Source organism: Macaca nemestrina, chromosome 6 (assembly GCF_043159975.1).
Source record: "Macaca nemestrina isolate mMacNem1 chromosome 6, mMacNem.hap1, whole genome shotgun sequence".
Taxonomy (NCBI): domain Eukaryota; kingdom Metazoa; phylum Chordata; class Mammalia; order Primates; family Cercopithecidae; genus Macaca; species Macaca nemestrina.
The window spans coordinates 172,641,196-172,661,654 of record NC_092130.1 but is presented as its reverse complement, the minus strand read 5'-3'; the positions used below and the strand labels follow the sequence as shown (position 1 = coordinate 172,661,654).

Here is a 20,459-nt window from a genome sequence, read left to right as displayed (position 1 = left end):
ATAAAGGGGATATCACCACCGACCCCACAGAAATACAAACTACCATCAGAGAATACTATAAACACCTCTACACAAATAAACTAGAAAACCTAGAAGAAATGGATAATTTCCTGGACACTTACACTCTCCCAAGACTAAACCAGGAAGAAGTTGAATCCCTGAATAGACCAAGAGCAGGCTATGAAATTGAGGCAATAATTAATAGCCTACCAACCAAAAAAAGTCCAGGACCAGGTGTATTCACAGCTGAATTCTACCAGAGGTACAAGGAGGAGTTGGTACCATTTCTTCTGAAACTATTCCAATCAATAGAAAAAGAGGGAATCCTCCCTAACTCATTTTATGAGGCCAACATCATCCTGATACCAAAGCCTGACAGAGATACAACAAAAAGAGAGAATTTTAGACCAATATCCTTGATGAACATCGAAGCAAAAATCCTCAATAAAATACTGGCAAACCAAATCCAGCAGCACATCAAAAAGCTTATCCACCATGATCAAGTGGGCTTCATCCCTGGGATGCATGGCTGGTTCAACATACACAAATCAATAAATGTAATCCAGCATATAAACAGAACCAAAGACAAAAACTACATGATTATCTCAATAGTTGCAGAAAAGGCCTCCGACAAAATTCAACAGCCCTTCATGCTAAAAACTCTCAATAAATTCGGTATTGATGGAACGTATCTCAAAATAATAAGAGCTATTTATGAAAAACCCACAGCCAATATCAAATGAATGGGCAAAAACTGGAAGCATTCCCTTTGAAAACTGGCACAAGACAGGGATGCCCTCTCTCACCACTCCTATTCAACATAGTGTTGGAAGTTCTGGCTAGGGAAATCAGGCAAGAGAAAGAAATCAAGGGTATTCAGTTAGGAAAAGAAGAAGTCAAATTGTCCCTGTTTGCAGATGACATGATTGTATATTTAGAAAACCCCATCGTCTCAGCCCCAAATCTCCTTAAGCTGATAAGAAACTTCAGCAAAGTCTCAGGATACAAAATTAATGTGCAAAAATCACAAGCATTCTTATACACCAGTAACAGACAAACAGAGAGCCAAATCAGGAATGAACTCCCATTCACAATAGCTTCAAAGAGAATAAAATATCTAGGAATCCAACTTACAAGGTATGTAAAGGACCACTTCAAGGAGAACTACAAACCACTATTCAGTGAAATAAAAGAGGACACAAACAAATGGAAGAACATACCATGCTCATGGATAGGAAGAATCTATATTGTGAAAATAGCCATACTGCCCAAGGTAATTTATAGATTCAATGCCATTCCCATTAAGCTACCAATGACTTTCTTCACAGAATGGGAAAAAACTGCTTTAAAGTTCATATGGAACCAAAAAAGACCCCACATTGCCAAGACAATCCTAAGCCAAAAGAACAAAGCTGGAGGCATCACACTATCTGACTTCAAACTATACTACAAGGCTACAGTAACCAAAACAGCATGGTACTGGTACCAAAACAGAGATATAGACCAATGGAACAGAACAGAGCCCTCAGAAATAATACCACACATCTACAGCCGTCTGACAAGCCCGACATTTGACAAACCCGACGTTTGACAAATCCGACAAAACAAGAAATGGGGAAAGGATTCCCTATTTAATAAACGGTGCTGGGAAAATTGGCTAGCCATAAGTAGAAAGGTGAAACTGGATCCTTTCTTTACTCCTTATATGCAAATTAATTCAAGATGGATTAGAGACTTAAATGTTAGACGTAAAACCACAAAAACCCTAGAAGAAAACCTAGGTAATACCATTCAGGACATAGGCATGGGCAAGGACTTCATGTCTAAAACACCAAAAGCAATGGCAACAAAAGCTAAAATTGACAAATGGGATCTAATTAAACTAAAGAGCTTCTGCACAGCAAAAGAAACTACCATCAGAGTGAACAGGCAACCTACAGAATGGGAGAAAATTTTTGCAATCTACTCATCTGACAAAGGGCTAATATCCAGAACCTATAAAGAACTCAATCAAATTTACAAGAAAAAAACAAACAACCCCATCAAAAAGTGGGCAAAGGATATGAACAGACACTTCTCAAAAGAAGACATTCATACAGCCAACAGACACATGAAAAAATGCTCATCATCACTCACCATCAGAGAAATACAAATCAAAACCACAATGAGATATCATCTCACACCAGTTAGAATGGCAATCATTAAAAAATCAGTAAACAGCAGGTGCTGGAGAGGATGTGGAGAAATAGGAACACGTTTACACTGTTGGTGGGACTGTAAACTAGTTCAACCATTGTGGAAAACAGTGTGGCGATTCCTCAAGGATCTAGCACTAGAAATACCATTTGACCCAGCCATCCCATTACAGGGGATATACCCAAAGGATTATAAGTCATGCTGCTATAAAGACACATGCACACGTATGTTTATTGCGGCACTACTCACAATAGCAAAGACTTGGAATCAACCCAAATGTCCATCAGTGACAGACTGGATTAAGAAAATGTGGCACATATACACCATGGAATACTATGCAGCCATAAAAAAGGATGAGTTCGTGTCCTTTGTAGGGACATGGATGCAGCTGGAAACCATCATTCTCAGCAAACTATCGCAAGAACAGAAAACCAAATACCGCATGTTCTCACTCATAGGTGGGAATTGAACAATGAGATCACTTGGACACAGGAAGGGGAGCATCACACACCGGGTCCTATTGTGGGGAGGGGGTAGGGGGAGGGATAGCAATACGAAATATACCTAATGTAAATGATGAGTTAATGGGTGCAGCACACCAACATGACACATGTATACATATGTAACAAACCTGCACGTTGTGCACATGTACCCTAGAACTTAAAGTATAATTAAAAAAAAAAAAGTAGCTGTCAAAAATTATGCTCCCATTAGTCAGCACCCATTTTGGGGTGCCAGGCTGAAACCTGTGATCCATTCCCAATGAGATCACATGGAATATATGTCTGTCTGCTTTATGCCAACAGTTGTTTCAGGTGGAGTCTGACATCCCCGATGGAATGCATGTTTGTGCTTCTGTATCTAGGCTTACCTGGGCCCAGCAGCCTCCTTCTTGATATGATTCCCAGGTCCTGAGTGGGTCCTGTGGCCTCCCCCAATGTTTCCGTTGTTTCTGGATGCCCCAAATATCTTACTATTCCAGCTATATAATCTAATAATTCACAGAAAGTTATGGTTGTGTAGATCATTTGCAAAGGTCAGGGTGGGAACCAGTGCTTCTTAGTGAATGTTGCTGTAGTTGGATATTTCCCATCCTTTCAGGTCTCAGTTTTCATAGTACTAGAGCTGGAAATCAATGAAATTCTGGATGCAGAGTTTGTCTCAGAAGGTGAAGGAGGGTGGAATGATAAAAGATTGGGCCTATGATGTACCAAGACACAATTTTTCCTTTCTGAATTTTTTTCTAAAACCTAGCTCTAGACACTTCCAGAAGTTCATGGGGTAACACATGAAATCTGCTCGCAAATTAGCCCAAAAGCCCATTCTCTCATCCTATTGAGAAAGGAGTTGAATTTCCTTCTGTGTAACACATATGTGGGAAAAACGACTGTGCGTTTGGTCATCATGTTCACTTTGCAGACACTTCTACTGGTAGAAAGTGCGTGAGCCATTCATCCCTATGATGAGGGCTTTGGCTGATTGAGATCAAAGCTGGACATTCTGTTTGCTCAGGTGGTGCTGGGCGACATTTCAGGAGAGGGCTGTAGATCATGAGAAATTGAGGTTTTGTGTCATTAATTTGGATTTCGAAGTGACTGGGAAAATGTCCTTCACTGTTGGTTGTACTGCCTTCTGATGCTGCTAAAGCCGATAATTAATAACATTTTTTCCTGAGCAAATTTCATAAAGCAATTACTAATGACAATTGGTTAGGGTTGACATTAAGATAAAGTATAATAAAAAGAACAGAAAACCAGTGGTAATTATGGTCTTTGTTAAATTCCAGTAATCCAAAAGCAAGCAATACATTTAGTAAGAGACCTTAAGATCAGTATGTGCAAAAGGCCTGTCCTAAAATGTAGAATAATAGTGATAGTAATAATAATAATAACCTTTTATAATCCACGGAGACCATGAAATCACAAAGTTTGTCTTCTAGCCCTAAACTATGTATTTTTCAATAATTGGAGGATTTTGTGAAAGCATATTATATGCCTTTTCTCAATGGAGATCTCATAGTTGTTTTGGTTATGGCTTCCATTTTAATATGAAGCAACATTTGCTTTGTTTTGTTGCTATAGGATTTAATTTAGAGTGGGCGGTTTCTTAAATCGAGAAGATTAGAGAGGGAAACGAATTTGGTCATGTTCCCCTTCAGGAGAAGAGCACAGGCTGCAGTGAGAACTGGAGACACTCTTGAGTGACCTGTATTCTCTATGCTGAGAGGAGAGCAGGTTTGATAACTGTGTCATGTTGCTGTGTAGAAAAGGCTGCCCTCACATGAGACCCAGGCCACAGGAGAGAAGCTGTCCAAAGAAATCCTACCGTGCAGATAATGGCAGCCCTGGAGGGGGAAAATTTTGCGTGCAAAGCATGATCCTTGAGTTAGATTTTCTTAGTGCCAGGAAATCCCTGCACGCCCCGTCTCCACATTCAAATAATTCCTCATGTTCTTTTTCCTTTGGTTATTTCTTCCCTTCCACCCGCTATCACGCTGATACTCACTGTCATACCTAGATCATTCCAAGTGTGCCCGAAACAACCCCATCTTGACTTGTATCCCTGCAGCTTCTCTCCCAGCCTCTTCCTTCCCTTTTTGTCTAATTCACCATTATCCAACCTGCTACAGTCAGATCAGAATGCCACTGCCACCACCACATGCCCTCCACGTTTCCAAAACGTGGAGATTTTGCACTCCACATTTATAGTGGAGTATATTAATAGTCCTAATAGGGATTAAGGACTATGTATAGTACAACTCCATCATTTATTTCTATCTTTCTTTCTAACCCCGCACCAAATCTCTGCTTCAGGCTCATTGATTAACCTGTGGCCCTTCACGTAGGCCAGGTGATTTTTATTAATCCTATTTTCTATTCCTTGGTGTCTTTCTTCTATTATTTTGTAACTTAATCTTATTCACACTTTGCAAGTTTATCCATCCTACAGATCCCTGTTTTCCTAAGCCTTCTTCACCCTCCTCCTCTGAACTCTACATATGGTCTGCTCCATTAACTAGGATTTTTAATCATGCCCCCGAGTTTCCTTAGTTCCCATAGAACTAAGGATAGTCCTTTTTCTTGTGCAACATTCAGTGGCCTCAGATTGTGCTGCACCTCATTAGCTTAGCATACATTTATTAGGCTCCTGTTATGGGATGGGTGCTGGAATTATAGAGTAAATAAAGGAGAGATGCTGGTCCTGGAACACTCATAGTGTAACAATGACAATAGCGGCATGCATAAAATTAGACAAACATGCTCCAGGGGAAGCAACTGAGTGGAGTGTGCACAGTGTGCTCAGATAATACATTCGGATTTTCTGGGTTTAAATCCCTACTCTCGCGCTTATTATTTCTGCCTCACATACTACCTGTGTCCAGCTCCTCCCCTGTAAGAGGAAATTAACAATAGCTTTATCATAGGAATGTCGTGAGAAGGAACGTGATAATCTGACGCAGCACTTTGTCCAGCACCTGCACTGCAGACAAGCCCAGCAGCTGCTCCAGCTTGTTCTTGTCACTCAGCTGGGTCCCAGGGAAATGGCCTGGTGCTGTCTGGGACGTGGAAAGGAGGAAGGAGGTGTACCTCATGGGGGAAAATGACATTAGGAAAAAAAAGTGAGATTTTAAAACTTAGAAAATGCCTTTTTTCTGCTATTATTCTGAGTACTTCTCTAGAATTAAAAAAAAAAAAAAGTCAATTCCATGGAAGAATCTGATACGAAATATAACAAATGGAAAATCATAAATTAAAATTTAGTTTTGGAGCATGTAGTGTATTTAGGCAGCTATATTAGTCTGCTTTAAATTGCTGTAAAGGAATACCTGAAGCTTGATAATTTGTAAAGAAAGAAGGTTTATTTGGCTCATGGTTTTTCGGGCTGTTTAAGAAGCATGCCGTGAACATCTGCTTCCAGTAAGGATGTCAGGAAGCTTTTACTCATGGAGAAAAGTGAGGGGGACCTACCCCGGGAGCAGGAGTCAGGGAGGAGGGGTGGGAGATGTGCCATGCTCTTTTTTTTTTTTTTTTTTTTTGAGATAGAGTTTCGCTCTTGTCCCCCAGGCTGGAGTGTAGTGGTGCAATCTTGGCTCATTGCAACCTCCACCTCCTGGGTTCAAGCAATTCTCCTGCCTCAGCCTCCCGAGTAGCTGGGATTACAGGAGCCTGCCACCGCACCTGGCTAATTTTTTCTATTTTTAGTAGAGACAGGGTTTCACTATGTTGGCAGGCTGGTCTTGAACTCCTGACCTCAGGTGATCTGCCCTCCTCGGCCCCCCAAAATGCTAGGGTTACAGGCATGAGCCACTGCGCCCGGCCGGCACCAAGTTCTTTTTAACAATCCACTCTCCTATAAATGAATAGAGTAAGAACTTATTCATTACTGCAGGGAGGGCACCAAACCATTCATGAGACATATGCCCCTATGACCCTAAACATCTCCTACCTGGTTCCATCTCCAATATTGGGGATCATCTTTCAACATGAGTTTGGGAGGAAACATACCCAAACCATCTCAGCAGCAGTGTCACAGTCTGGCTGTATTATTTTGTGGACTCTTCCATAGTCCTGTGTAATTCATCCTTAGAAATTTTAAGGAACAAACTTGGATCACTCAGTCTATAGAACTTCCTGTAGTATTTCGAAAAGCTACTCAACGCCTCCCATCTACTTATCACAGCAAGACCACTATGTGGTGACAGGGTGGAAATCAAAGAGGAGCACATCCTCCTGAGACCAAGGGAATTGTGGGAAGTGAGGGAGAGGAGACATTGGTTCGGCTTCTCCCACCCCTAGCAAAGACCAGGCAAGGAACCTCTTCTCCCAACACTCCAATGAGGTGTGAGCCAAATATCCTCCCTGAAACCAGGACTGCTGCCAAAGACAGAATTCGGGGATGGTCAGCTTTTGGACAGACTGAGCAATTTCTGAGTGAATTAATTAAATCCTTGATAAAATGAAGATTTAAGTTGCTTTGTCTCAAAAATGTTTTCCCATCCCCTAATGGCTAAGGGCTCAAGCAGATCAAGAGTTCTGTTTTGACTGGAATCCAGGGGTCAGGAGCATGGCACGTTATGTCCTCCATCACAGGGTCCTGCCAAGCTTGTGAACCCTCAGGCAGTGACAAGCACTTAAATGATATACTGAGAGTCTGTGATTTGTGCACCCAAATGCTGAGCTGTATTTATTTTTATTTTATAACTTATTGACAACTGGATAGCCTCCCTAAAGTGAAAACAGCCTCCTTTGTCATCTTGTCATGGTTTGTTTCTTGTCCAATATTTTGTTTGGTAGTTTTGTTTCAGACACGATCTGTTAGGAAGCAGCCAGCATACCACAGCAGTTCAGGGACACATATTACTGGAAGGAAAAAGAACATCCACTCAGAAAGAAGATGAAAGGAAGGGAGAAGTTGAGGCAGTTCTGATGGTGGTCGTTTTCTAATGAATAAATCATGGTGGGTTCTGAAATACTGTTGTAACCACTGTTCTCAATAGGAAGGAACTAGGAGGAGAAAGCTTAGGGACAGAAACCAGGGGAGACATTCTGACACAACAAGCACCCCACACTGGTGCTGCTGCAAGACCAGTTGAGAAAAAGTGCTGTGGGCTTATCACTCAAGGATTTCCTACTAAAGGCAGGGTGATGAAAGAAACATCCTTTCATTAAACAGATTAGACTGTGATTGCTCAATGGTTCTTAGGCAAAACTGTGGCCTCCCGGGTACAAGAATGGCAGTCAATCACTGGCTTACCACCAGGAAGATGTGATGTGGACTGGGCACCCCCAAGCACAGGCAAGAGAGGATGGAAGCCTGGACAACTGAAGACTGTCACCGTCACCTCCCTCCATCACCTTCCCCTCCAGCCTGGCTCATTTTTCCCTTAAGGAAAATCTACAACTTAAATTAGCTCATAGTTGGATCCAATATTCAGGGCAAAGGCAAGAAGCACTTCATCGGCATAAATTAAACATCTTTATCTGTCTTTCCAGAATTTTTCATCATTTTAGGAAGAAGAGCTGAATAAAATGAGCAGTGGTATTACTTTGGTCCGTGTTTCTGAGGCAGTGTGGAGTTTAGATTATACTATGCTAATTTTAACATGGATCTATTATGCGGCAAAAATCAGAATTGTCATTTTTCATTATTTTCAGAGTTAAGTGATTACTGTCTAAGCATTTAAAGATAAACAGCGATTTTAAACAAATAGTAATCCTTTTTCTCTTTCATACCATGTCTGTTTTCTCAGTGATAAGCTGTGGATATAACTCTTTTCTGCAATGATGGTCGCAATGAATCAACAATGTTAACGCATGTGGAAGCATCCAGGGCGATGCTGGGCACCTGTCAACGCTTCCTTCCTGCTTCCATTTTTTCCTTTCCCTCTTTCTCTTCTCTTTCATGTCTTTCTCTTAGGAAAAATAGTAAATAATCAAATAGTTCAAATAGTTTATCACTGACGTTCTTTAAGATTTCCTAAATGAACAAAAACTCCACAGAAAGATGATTTTTTCTTTCTTGGTGAATTTTGTGGGAACATTCTCTAAGATGAAACTACCCCTTTTCCTTGGCAGTCCTGGCTTACATATTTAACAAATACAAATCTTCTCAGAGGCAGCAAAGTCTCTGTGTAGCTTAATGACTGAGAGGAATAAAAACAGTGTGCAATGCAATCCATGAGTGATATAAATTAATATACATTTAGTAGGTGGTTTTAGCACTCAAATTTAGGATCTTAGGGTGCTTAAGATCCTTTACAAGGCTAACGTTACAAGGTGTGTGTATGTACCTGACCATGAATGAATATGTTGGAAAAGAAAAAAAAAAAACTACATTTTTTTCTTCTGTATCATTCAATTATTCTTGGTTAAATTCAGATCTGTTAAAAAGTGGTTTCCATGACTCCTGTAGAATTTTCCATACATTCCACCTTCAGCACTTTCATTTCTTCCTTATGTGACCTATGTGCAGTCGATGTTGCGTCATTTTGGTCACCTTGTCGGAAGAAGGGTCTAAAGGTACAGAGGGAATGCTTCATAATTTAAATCCAGCCACCGGTTCCCAAACACACTTGGTCCAGGTATGTTTGCTTATTTATCATGCACAGTCGTTTTGATTTCTTAATCCAGTAGTAAATACAGAGACAAATCTCTCAGAACATTTGGAGATCAAAACCAAAATATACCTTATAAATACGGACATTTGATTTTCTATTACAAAAGTAATACCTATAACATGGCTTTGAAAAGAAATTGTGTAAAGAACTCTCGGAACTCAGTAAAAAAAGGAAAATGACCCGTGTATAAATAGGCAAATATGCAAATAGGTATTTTCCAGTGAAGATATACAATAACCAATATGCACATGAAAAGATGTATGACATCACTGGTCATCAGGGAAATGCAAGTCAAAATTGGAATGACATGCTAGGTAATTTCCATAAAGATAGTTTCAGAAAACCAAAGAATAACAAGCATTGACAAGCATGTGGAGAAATTGGAGCCTTCATCCACTGCTGGAGGGTTTAAACATAGAGAGTTACCATGAGACCCAGCAATTTCACTCCCTAGTATATGCCTAGGATAAATGAAATGTATGTCCACACAAAAGCTTGGACCTGCATATTCTCATTAGCATTATTCACAAGAGCTAAAAAGTGGAAAGCATTGAAATATCCATCAACTGAGGATAAATAAACGACAATAGATAATGAAATGTGGTATATTCATTCCACAGACTTTTATTCTGCAATAAAAAGATATGAAATCCTGTGCATGATACAACGTGGATGGACCGTGGAAACACCATACTGAGTGAAAGGGGCCAAAAGGCAAAAGACATACTCCCTACACTATGGGCCTCATGCCTGTGGTGTAATGGCTGGTCGGGGTAGATTTGCATTGTTTGTTGGTTTTTTACTTAACCATCATAATGAAGTGGAGAAGTTGGGATAGAACATTAGAATGCATAAAGTCACAATGGAAATAAGAGGAAATAAGAGAAAGTCATTTTTATTTTAGGTCAATTGATCCTTTCTTAATTTCAAGACTTCCTACAGTTATATTTATTTCTTATTTTCCTGGATTTTAAAAAGGTTTTTTTTCTAAATTTTTATCTCTGTACATAAAATCTCTAATGCTTGATTTTGATCCAAAAGCAATTAGGTTCATACATTTTCACGAAAATCATAATATAGCTGTAAAATGACCAACTTACAGACATTTATGGACAGTCTGTCAGACCAGGCATAAGCTGTCTTTGTTAACTTTAGATACTAAGAAAAGGAACTTTCTGCAAGTATAAAGCTTCACATTTACATGGATACATGTGTATACAAGACATTTATATAAATCAAATTGAATGAATGACCTGACATATGTTCTTAATAGCAGAAACAGAGTGAATGTAATTATTTCTTTTGGATTTCCTGTAAAAAATTCATACAGGATGTGGTCAAGTCACCTTTATCATGGTTAACAAAAAATTAAAAGGCTGCTGTCTGAAGTGTAGATCAAACTCAGGTGCACCAAAGAATGAATTCTGGGCATCTCAGGACACAGCAATTCTGAGGGAAATCTACGGAATTCTCAAAAGCGTGTTGCAAGATCTCCATTCTACACTCAGCTTTTGCTTCCAAAGGTCTGCCACCTAGGACCTCAGTCCCTCATTCTGAGCAGTGGCATAGATTCCAGCATGGAATATGCCCTCTAACAGAATAAAGTATGCCCTGGCAGTTGTGTGCAGGGCCAGCTTCTACCCACCTGTGAGTTTTCAGGGATTTATGAGCTGGTTGACATTACTGGTAGCTTGAAACCAGAGGCAGTGGGAGAATAGTATACACCACGGAAATTGGAAAGGACAATTTCACATAGAAATTCCTCAGACAATGTTGAAGAAGCCTTTCCAGCTTGCTTCTGGGCCTCATGTACGCCCTTCTAAGAGAGGGAGACTTGTGAGTCATGACTTTTCATGCTTGCCTTTGGTCCTCTGGACGTGGCCTCTTTACAGTTCTGGGGCCTCTGGAGGCTCCTGCCCGGAGTGTCTTTGGCTTATTCAGGGGTGGCCTCTGGTCTGAGGCTGTGGAGTCCTTCCTGTCACTTGTGCATAAATTTCCTTCCTTATGAAATATAAGAAGCCCATGGTGGCCACACATCAGCTAGGCTAGCATGAACAATGGTACAGGTGGTGTGCATAGCTCCCACTCCTGGATCTGTCTTCAGTTGGTGCCAAACTGAGAAGGGCAAGAAAACAGCCTCAAAGTCCCCCAAAGTTAACCCTCAAAGTATTTTAAGTCTTTATATATATCCCATTTTCTCTTAACAGGTTTGTTAATAAAATGTTAAACTTATGTTGTAATTAACATTCTCCCATATCTACCAACTCCCCCACTAAACCTTCAAGTTGATAAACTCAATTTCCTTCTACTTCTTCTCCATTATAAATACCATTTAAAAAACATTCTTCAAAATCTCAAAAGCCTTGCCTCCAGTTTGCTGAAATCTGTTGCTCACAACATGTAATTACTTTGTGTTACACTTTCAGGCATTTCCTTGGATCTGAATCATCCATCAGCATTACCCCGAAATCACGTCCTTTCCTTTCATTTTGTCTTGTACATTTTCCAGGTTCCACCTTTTGTATGGGAGCCAGATTGTGATGGTTAATCTTATGCATCAACTTGGCTTGACCAATGTGCCCACATACTTGGTCAAACATTATATTGTAAAGGTGTTTTTTTGTTTTTGTTTTTGTTTTTGTTTTTCTGAATGAGATTAACGTTTAAATCAGTGGACTGTGAGTAAAGCACATTACTCTCCATAATGTGGGTGGGCCTCATCCAATCAGTTGAATGCCTTTCCTACAACAAAGACTGACCTCCCTGAGCAAGATGAAATTCAGCCAGAAGAAGCCTTGGAACTCCAGCGACTCTTCTCTGGGTCTCCAGCCTGGCTGCTCCCCAAGGTTTTGGGGAGCAAGCCTTCACAATCACACAAGCCAATTCTTAAATCAATCCTACATATCTATTTCTCTCTCCCTCCCTCTCTCTTTCCCTCGCTTTTCATCCTGTTGGTTCTGTGTCTCTGGAGAACCATGAGTAATACACATAGATGCTAGCTCTTCTTCCCCTTTTCTCCTTTCTCTGTCTCCCTCAATATCTTTGGGACCCTCACTGTACCACTTTCTCTCTGACCCCGGGAAGTAACATTTCCCAGTGGGGAAGGTTTTAGAGAACCAGCCCCACATTCTTTTTGCTAGCTCAGGAACCAGGTTCTCCCTGCAGCTCTTCCTCACACCTGCCTTCTTCTCACACCACCCACATCCTCATACTGACCCCCTCCTAGCACCTGTCCCCAATACCTGCCCCTCTCCTTCCTCCTGATCCATTCTGGTTCCTTGCCCCCCTCCTCTCACCTGCCTCCCTCTTAACACTTGTCCCTCCTCAAACCTATCCCCTCCTGGCACCTGCCCCATTCCTCCAACCCAGCCCCTCCTAGAACCTGCTCTCTCCTCACCCTTCTCCCCTCCTCATACCTGCCCCATTCCTTGCCCCTGCACCTCTGCTTGTGCCTGCCCCCTCCTCCTCACGCCTGCTGCTCAACTCTAACTCCTCTTACTCTCCTTTTATTCCCCTTCCTTCCATCACTTGGCATCTATCCTCCTTATCTATCCCACTCCCCAGCTAATGTCCCTGCCATTTTGGGGCACATGCAGCTCAGCTGGCTTCATTTGGCTGCGAATGTGGGTCTACTTTCAACCCTGAAGCTGTGTAGTTGCTGGGAGTCCTTGGGATAGAGCAGCTCCCCTCCCTCTTCACAGGTAACTTGCTGGGCTCCTGTACTCCTCCCAGAGACAGGTGATGCTGCTCCTGACTACACATGCCATGTGCACAGTTCCTTATTGTTTCTATAGCTTTCCTTGGCTGTGCACTGCCATGGCTCCAACACATCTCTGTTTCTTCACAGAAAGCACAAGAAAGGCCACCTCCATCTGCCCCTTTACCAAGGTTATACTTTACACACTTCCCAGGCCCCGCCCATTGTGACTGTGGAGCTGTTTGCTCTCCTCTCCCCTGGTGTCCGTCTCTTCTGTAGTCACTATTTCCTGTTGAGGGAGTAGGGAACATGGGCCCTAGATATGAAATCAGCACTAAGTTTTGGTCTTTAATGATCTTAGATTCCCTGCTTCCTATTGACTTGTTGCAGAAGCAAATCTCAATTCAGATAGCTAGCTTCCAGGAATAAATCCTACAGAAATTATGTTCTCAGGGACTAATTAATCAAACAGGTAATCTGGTCTTCCCTGCATATTATTTCTCAGAAGCCACCTCATGTTTCTTCTAAAATCCCTCAGCTTCATCTTCCCCTGAAAGATTTCCCTACTGCATGGCTCTCCCACCCATCCTGTTTCCCGTAGGCTGTGGGGGCCATGCACCCAGGGAAGGGTTTGCTGTCTTCTACTGGCTTCCCTCCACTTCATTTTTTACCAGCCTGTCTACTCTCCTACTAAGCATTCTCATCTTCCAATGCTCCAATGAGCACTCTGATTTCTCTGGTCAAAGTAGGAGAAAGGGTTTTGCTGTGTGCATTTTCAGATTCATACACACTCTACAGTTACCATCTCTGCACAACCTACTCAGTAGCCTCTGCAATGGTCAGTTACATGTGCTACCATTCAGTGACCACTAGAGATTGCTCTGAAGAGAAGACACTGAGATGTGCTAGAAGATTCCAGGCTGGTTTCTCTGTGTGAGGATGGTTGTTGCAGGGGCAGTGATGGGCTGGAACTGGTCAGATGCAGCTCAGCACTGATTGTGAATGTTGAAGACTTTTACAAGGCAATTGTTAAACCATCGGCAACTGCCTTGAAATTACCCAGGGTGGAGGTATTGACATAACAGAAATCACTAAACCTACAAATCTGTTTTTGGTTTTGCACTATTGTTTTCTAGAAAGCTAGTCTGCCAGCACATGAGTGAGGGTGAGTGTTCTACCAGTTTCTGGTTCTTTTTACAATAGTGATGTTTCCTGGGTTCTCCATGTGAGGCAGAGAAAGAGATAGAGAGAAAGAGAAGTGAGGGGTGGAAGGAGAGAGAGAGAGGGAGGAAAAGAGAGACAGGTCAGATAGAGGAAGAAGGATTGCTAGTTTCTTGGACATGTACTACAGCGCAGTAGTGACTGCACCCTCTTCCTCCCTTCCTAACTAGGGCTACTGATATGGTTTTGTGTCCCCACCCAAATCTCATCTTGAATTGTAATCTCTACATATCCAAAAAGGCACCTGGTGGGAGGTGATTGGATAATGGGGGCAGTTTCCCCCATGCTGTTCTTGTGACAGTGAATTCTCATGAGATCTGACGGTTTTATAAGGGGTTCTTCCCTTTTCTCTTGGCGCTTCTCCTTCCTGCCACCTTGTGAAGATGGTGCCTTGCTTCCCTTTTGCTTTCTGCCATGATTGGATGCTTTCTGAGGCCTCCCTGGCTATGCTAAACTGTGACCCAATTAAACCTCTTTCTTGTATAAATTACCCAGTCTTGGGCAGTTCTTTATAGCAGTGTGGAAACAGACTAATACAGCTACTCCGCCTGGTCAACCTCCTTCCATCATTGGGACAACCTCTTCTCATCAAGGGTAACAGACCCAGAGCCTGTCTACCCAAGCCTGAAATAGGGTCATCTCCCTGTTTAAGTCTTGGATATGCTATGACAGCCATACCATAGCAGTGATACCATACCACTGTTTGCACATGCCCGTCATCACATGCCCTATGATGTGAAAACATGTTTACTGGTGTGTTTGCTTTAGTTGATTGTCACCACTTGACCAACTTGGAAGCCGAAACCTAATTTTATTTACTTTGAATATGTACAGCCTCACTCTGTGTCTAAATATCACAGACTGTCATTAGATTTTATTATTCATATGAAGAAACAAGAGAAGAAAAAAAGGAGAATCTCCAAAAAGGAACGAACATCTGGGGAATAATAAGAGACTGAGGAAATTATTTAAGCCCAACAGGTCCAGAGCAGTGAGAACAACGACTACCTCAGCAGGAAAGTAGGAGCGGAACATGGGGCAGGTTGGAAGAAGCCAGCCTGTCTCTGGAACCAGGAAGGGGCAAAATTCACAGGCTACTTTAAGTTAGAAAATTTCCAGACTCCTTGTGTTAGAAGAAATTGTTGATCTAAATTAAGTTCATCTCAATTTGTTTAAGGGATTACTTTTACATTGATTAGATATGTTTAATTTAAATGGGCAAGTGATCTTTAAATGCCTTACTATTCTGCAAGCAAAATTGTCATTAAGCAGTCCTGTCTTATAACAGTGTAACAGGTTGTAAAGGGATGGAGCCCTGCCAACTGCCTGGACATTACTTTCATGCACAGACAGACACTAACTACACTGTATTGGGTGGACCTGCACAGTTACCTACAGCATGAATGTGTGGAGGCTGTGTGGGAAACAGAGTAGTGTGGTGTCCTAGGTGTGTAACTGTTTCTTTCTCTTTCTCCCAGAGGGTTCTCAGCTTGGCCTGCCCATAGCCCACTGTCTGCTGCTTGGGGATCCTGGTTCTACCACAGGCTTTTAACTTGCACAGACAACTCCCCTTCATTACGTAAACACACACACACAAACACACACATACACACACACACACACACAGTGATAGTTGATACTCATTTGATCAATGTTAATTCTAGAAAAATTGACATAATATTCCCCAATCAGTGGATAAGAAAACTGGGGTGAAGACTTACCTCAACTTCTATGACTAACCAGGGTCAGAATTGGAAATACCGTGTTTGTCCTCTTGCTCCCAGATGCACCTGTCTCTGAGCGCACCAAGGGTGTCTCCATTTGGGCCACTGAACTCCAGCCTCCCAGGGTGAAGTCCCTGTCTTGAGGCTGAGTGGGTAATAAGAGGATAATTCCCACTTCCAAGTCAGTGAACAAAACCTACTGCCCTGCATGACCCAATGCTCATGATTTAAGTGGATTAATTACAATTGTCTGTGTGTTTCTGGCATAAAATGAACAAAGACTGTAAACAGATTTTATGAGAAAAAATTTAAAATTTAGATATATCAATATTTTTTCCCAATTTGGAAATGATTTCCAATGTAGTCTTTCTCCAGCTCCTATGGTTGTGTTTTTATTATTAACTGATGGTCTATTTGGAACTAAATTATTGTTGAGGAATTAATTGGACTTATTATAATTTTAAATGAGTACATTTGAACAAAAATTGGTTTGTAATCAACTAAGTATGGAAATGTATAAAAGAGTGACATCCAACTGGGACCAGCCTAAGGTGCCCCAGTGGTGGAACCCATCTGCTTTTAAAAGTTGTATGCTTTCTGCAAATAAAAAGAAATGTGGAAGTATAGTTTAAAGGTAAAAATGCAAATTTACACTAATGCATAGATTTTAAGATAGAAAATCAAAGCCATCTGAATACAGAGTACATATACATGATCATACACACAGCCACTTAGTCTTACGTATATAACTCTCTCTCTCTCTCACCCACACACACACCCCCACACCCACGCCCACACACACACATACACATACACAGAGAAACACTCAGTGGGGCACATACATCTGTATGCACATGCACAAACCCCAAACACCATTCTCTTACTTTGTGGAGAAATACTAAATAAAATATTATGAAAAACTAAAAACAATTTTAAAAATCACAACTCTAACAATATAAACATAGCCTAACATTAATTCTGGTGCAACTTCTATGCCCTGATGTTGACACTGGTGGACAGGAACGTGAGCTAGGAGGCGCTGTCTTCGCCAAGGATGTTTTTACATTGCTGTATCTGTCAGCCTCTTTGAGGATCAAGCACAGTTATTTTTTTCTTTCCTTGTCCTTTTTATCTCAATTCTACATTTCACATTAGAAAATAATCCAACCTAATGTCTGCCCCAGGGAAATCTCTCTAGATTCATACATTTATTGATAGAGTAGGTCACATGGAAATTTAATCTAATATAGGTTTAAGTGGAAAGAATAAGAACAGGCACATTTATTATTTCTATATATCCCCAAACCAGCCAAGCTGATGTTATTTTGAGATCTCTGCAATGGAATTTTTTAAAAAAGAGTATTAAGTAAAACGGAGCCTGCATCATAATTTAATGATTCTGCTAATGTGCTTCTTGATTTTAATCTACTATACATCCATTGCAATTATGTAGTGGAATTATTTAATGTGATTTTGCCTGTCTGAATCTATTATTTTTCCACAAGAAGCTGTCTGGAAAATACCAAAATGTATATCACCTGACAGGCAAATAGATTTCCATTCTCAGCAAAGTATAATATGTAATTTAAATTCATTATCTGAGGATGTGAGATCACATTAAATATATAGAAAATAATCTTTCTGGTCGGGGGCAGCTGAATTTTTACTATCAAAATAGATCAGATTTCCATAATATTAACAGTTTCATTATCTTGAGAAAAGAAGAAAAGTGCTATTTTTATCAGCCCACTTGCATTGGTTGGATTCTAGTATGTATTTCAAATTTGTCCACAGCTGTTTAGCATTAAAACCAATGAGACTGATTACATTATAGAAGGTTCCCTCCTTCTATACCTTGGAACATATTGGCTGCAATGGTCTGAATGTTGATGTCCTCTCCCCCACATTCATATGTTGGAATCCAATGTGATCATATTAAGAGGTGGGGCCTCTGTGAAATGATTAAGTCATGAGCTCCATCCTCATAAATAGTTTCCTTCTCGCCCTTAGGAAAGAGGCTCAGTGCCAGCGAGCTCCCTTGCCCTTGCCCCCTTTGTTTTGTTAAGGCACCAGCAAGAAGGCGCCATTTTTGAAGCAGAGAATAAACTCTCACCAGACAACAAATTTATATTTTTTTTCTCAATTCTGATGTACTATAAGAATATAAATACTCCTTGCGTGAGACATTAGAATTCTAAATAGGATTAGTAGGACATCCTTTTTTTCTTTTCTTTTTTTTCCCTTGGGACCCCAGGATGTGCCATCCTCAGGCCACAGACACTAGCCTTAGCTCAGGTCCCAGCCTCTAGGTGGGGTCCTAACACAAGCAGGCAGCCACTCCCAAGCCGTGACTGTGGTTCTCACTTTGGAATTTCATCAAACTGCCAGAGATATAGAAAGCTGGCGTCAGGTCCAGCAGGGTCAGCTGCCCCTCCCAGGGACAATGTGTTGCTCCCACCCACCACTGCCCAGGCCCGCTGTCTCCTCTGCCTCACTGACCCCCTGCCGAGTCTCCCCGTTCCTGAGCCAGCACTGCATTCATCCGGCTCTCTTTTTTAAATTATTATTATACTTTAAGTTCTGGGATACACATGCAGAATGTACAGGTGTTTTACATAAGTACACACATGCCATGGTGGTTTGCTCCAGCCATCAACCCATTATCTACATTAGGTATTTCTCCTAATGCTATCCCTTCGTTTGCCCCCCCACCCCCCAACAGGCCCCAGTGTGTGATGTTCCCCTCCCTGTGTCCATGTGTTCTTATTGTTCAATTCCCCCTTATGAGTGACAACATGTGGTATTTGGTTTTCTGTTCTTGTATTAGTTTGCTGAGAATGATGGTTTCCAGCTTCATCCATGTCCCTGCAAAGGACATGAACTCATCCTTTCTTATGGCTGTATAGTATTCGATGGTGTCTAATTAAACTAAAGAACTTCTGCACAGCAAAAGAAACTATCATCAGAGTGAATAGGCAATCTACAGAATGGGAGAAAATTTTTGCAGTCTAACCATCTGACAAAGGGCTAATATCCAAAATCTACAACGAACTTAAACAGATTTACACTTTAAAAAAAATCAAAAAGTGGGCAAAGGATACGAACAGACACTTCTCAAAAGAAGACATTTATGAAGTCAACAAACATAGGAAAAAAGCTCATCATCACTGGTTGTTAGAGAAATGCAAAGCAAAACCACAATGAGATACCATCTCATTCCAGTTAGAATGGTGATCATTAAAAAGTGGAAATGACAGATGCTGGAGAGGATGTGGAGAAACAGGAATGCTTTTGCACTGCTGGTGGGAGTATAAATTAGTTCAACTATTACGGAAGATGGTGTGGCAATTCGTCAAGGATCTAGAACCAAAAATACCATTTAACCCAGCAGTCCCATTCCTGGGTGTATACCCAAAGGATTATATATCATTCTATTATAAAGACACATGCATACGTATGTTTATTGCAACACTGTTCACAATAGCAAAGACTTGGAAACGACCCAAATGCCCATCAATAATAGACTGGATAAAGAAAATGTGGGACATACGTTTAACAACTCTAAAAAGTAACTTTAATTTTAAAAATATTTACAAGCATTATCAACCCTATTCTCTGCAGCAGGTTTATTGGAGGTGAAGCAGTGGAAGAACAAGACTTGGAGAGCTTTGGTTGTGTCTCTCTTACTCTCCAGAAGTATGAAAAAATAAATTTTCATTGTTCAAGCCGCCAAGTTTGTGGCACTTTCTTACAGCAGCAATAGCTCACTAATACGCAAGCATGTTTTTATTGCAGAAAGAATTTTGTCTTATAAAATATCAGAATTATGTTTGTATAGGTTGTGATTTAAAGAGCTATAATGTGTATTGAAATCTTCAGCACATTCATAGAAAACACATGAGACTTAATGTAATCATTCTCTTAAAATATTTAGCAGGGTAGGAGACTTTTAATCTGAACTTGGCACTTTAAAATTCCTGGATTATATTGTTGCACTAGATAGAGATAGATAGATAGATAGATAGATAGATAGATAGATAGATAGATTTAATTCATTTTGCATACAACTATCTAGTGGGATATATGTAATGTAATAGGCAAAATATAGATAGTATACTATATATTATAATTTATGCTGTATAATAGATATTATATACATATATACATATATATTCATATATTATGATACATATATGATACATATGATATGATACATATAATATATATGTATCATATATTATCATATATGTATATTATATATGTTTGTATGTGTGTATTCCATCAAATATTAGTATTTTTAGACAAAATGAATAGGCTTGCCTAAAATTTTATCTTTAAAATATCTTGGTTTTAATGTCAATAATTTGTTTGCATCATTCATCCCAAATTTAGTTTTAAGGAAGAGGAACAGGACTAGTCAATTCAATATGGGTGTACCACAGAAAAATCATATTATGATGTATAATGTTGTTGAATGTGGCCTTGGGAAATAAGAATTGTTAAA

General features: G+C 40.5%; 1 protein-coding gene across 1 annotated transcript in view; it reads right to left on the bottom strand.

Annotated features, from left to right (window-relative positions):
• Window positions 1-20,459, bottom strand: part of LOC105489517 (uncharacterized) — a 140,809-nt gene that overhangs the window by 81,519 nt on the left and 38,831 nt on the right. The gene's annotated exons all lie outside the window — the stretch shown is intronic.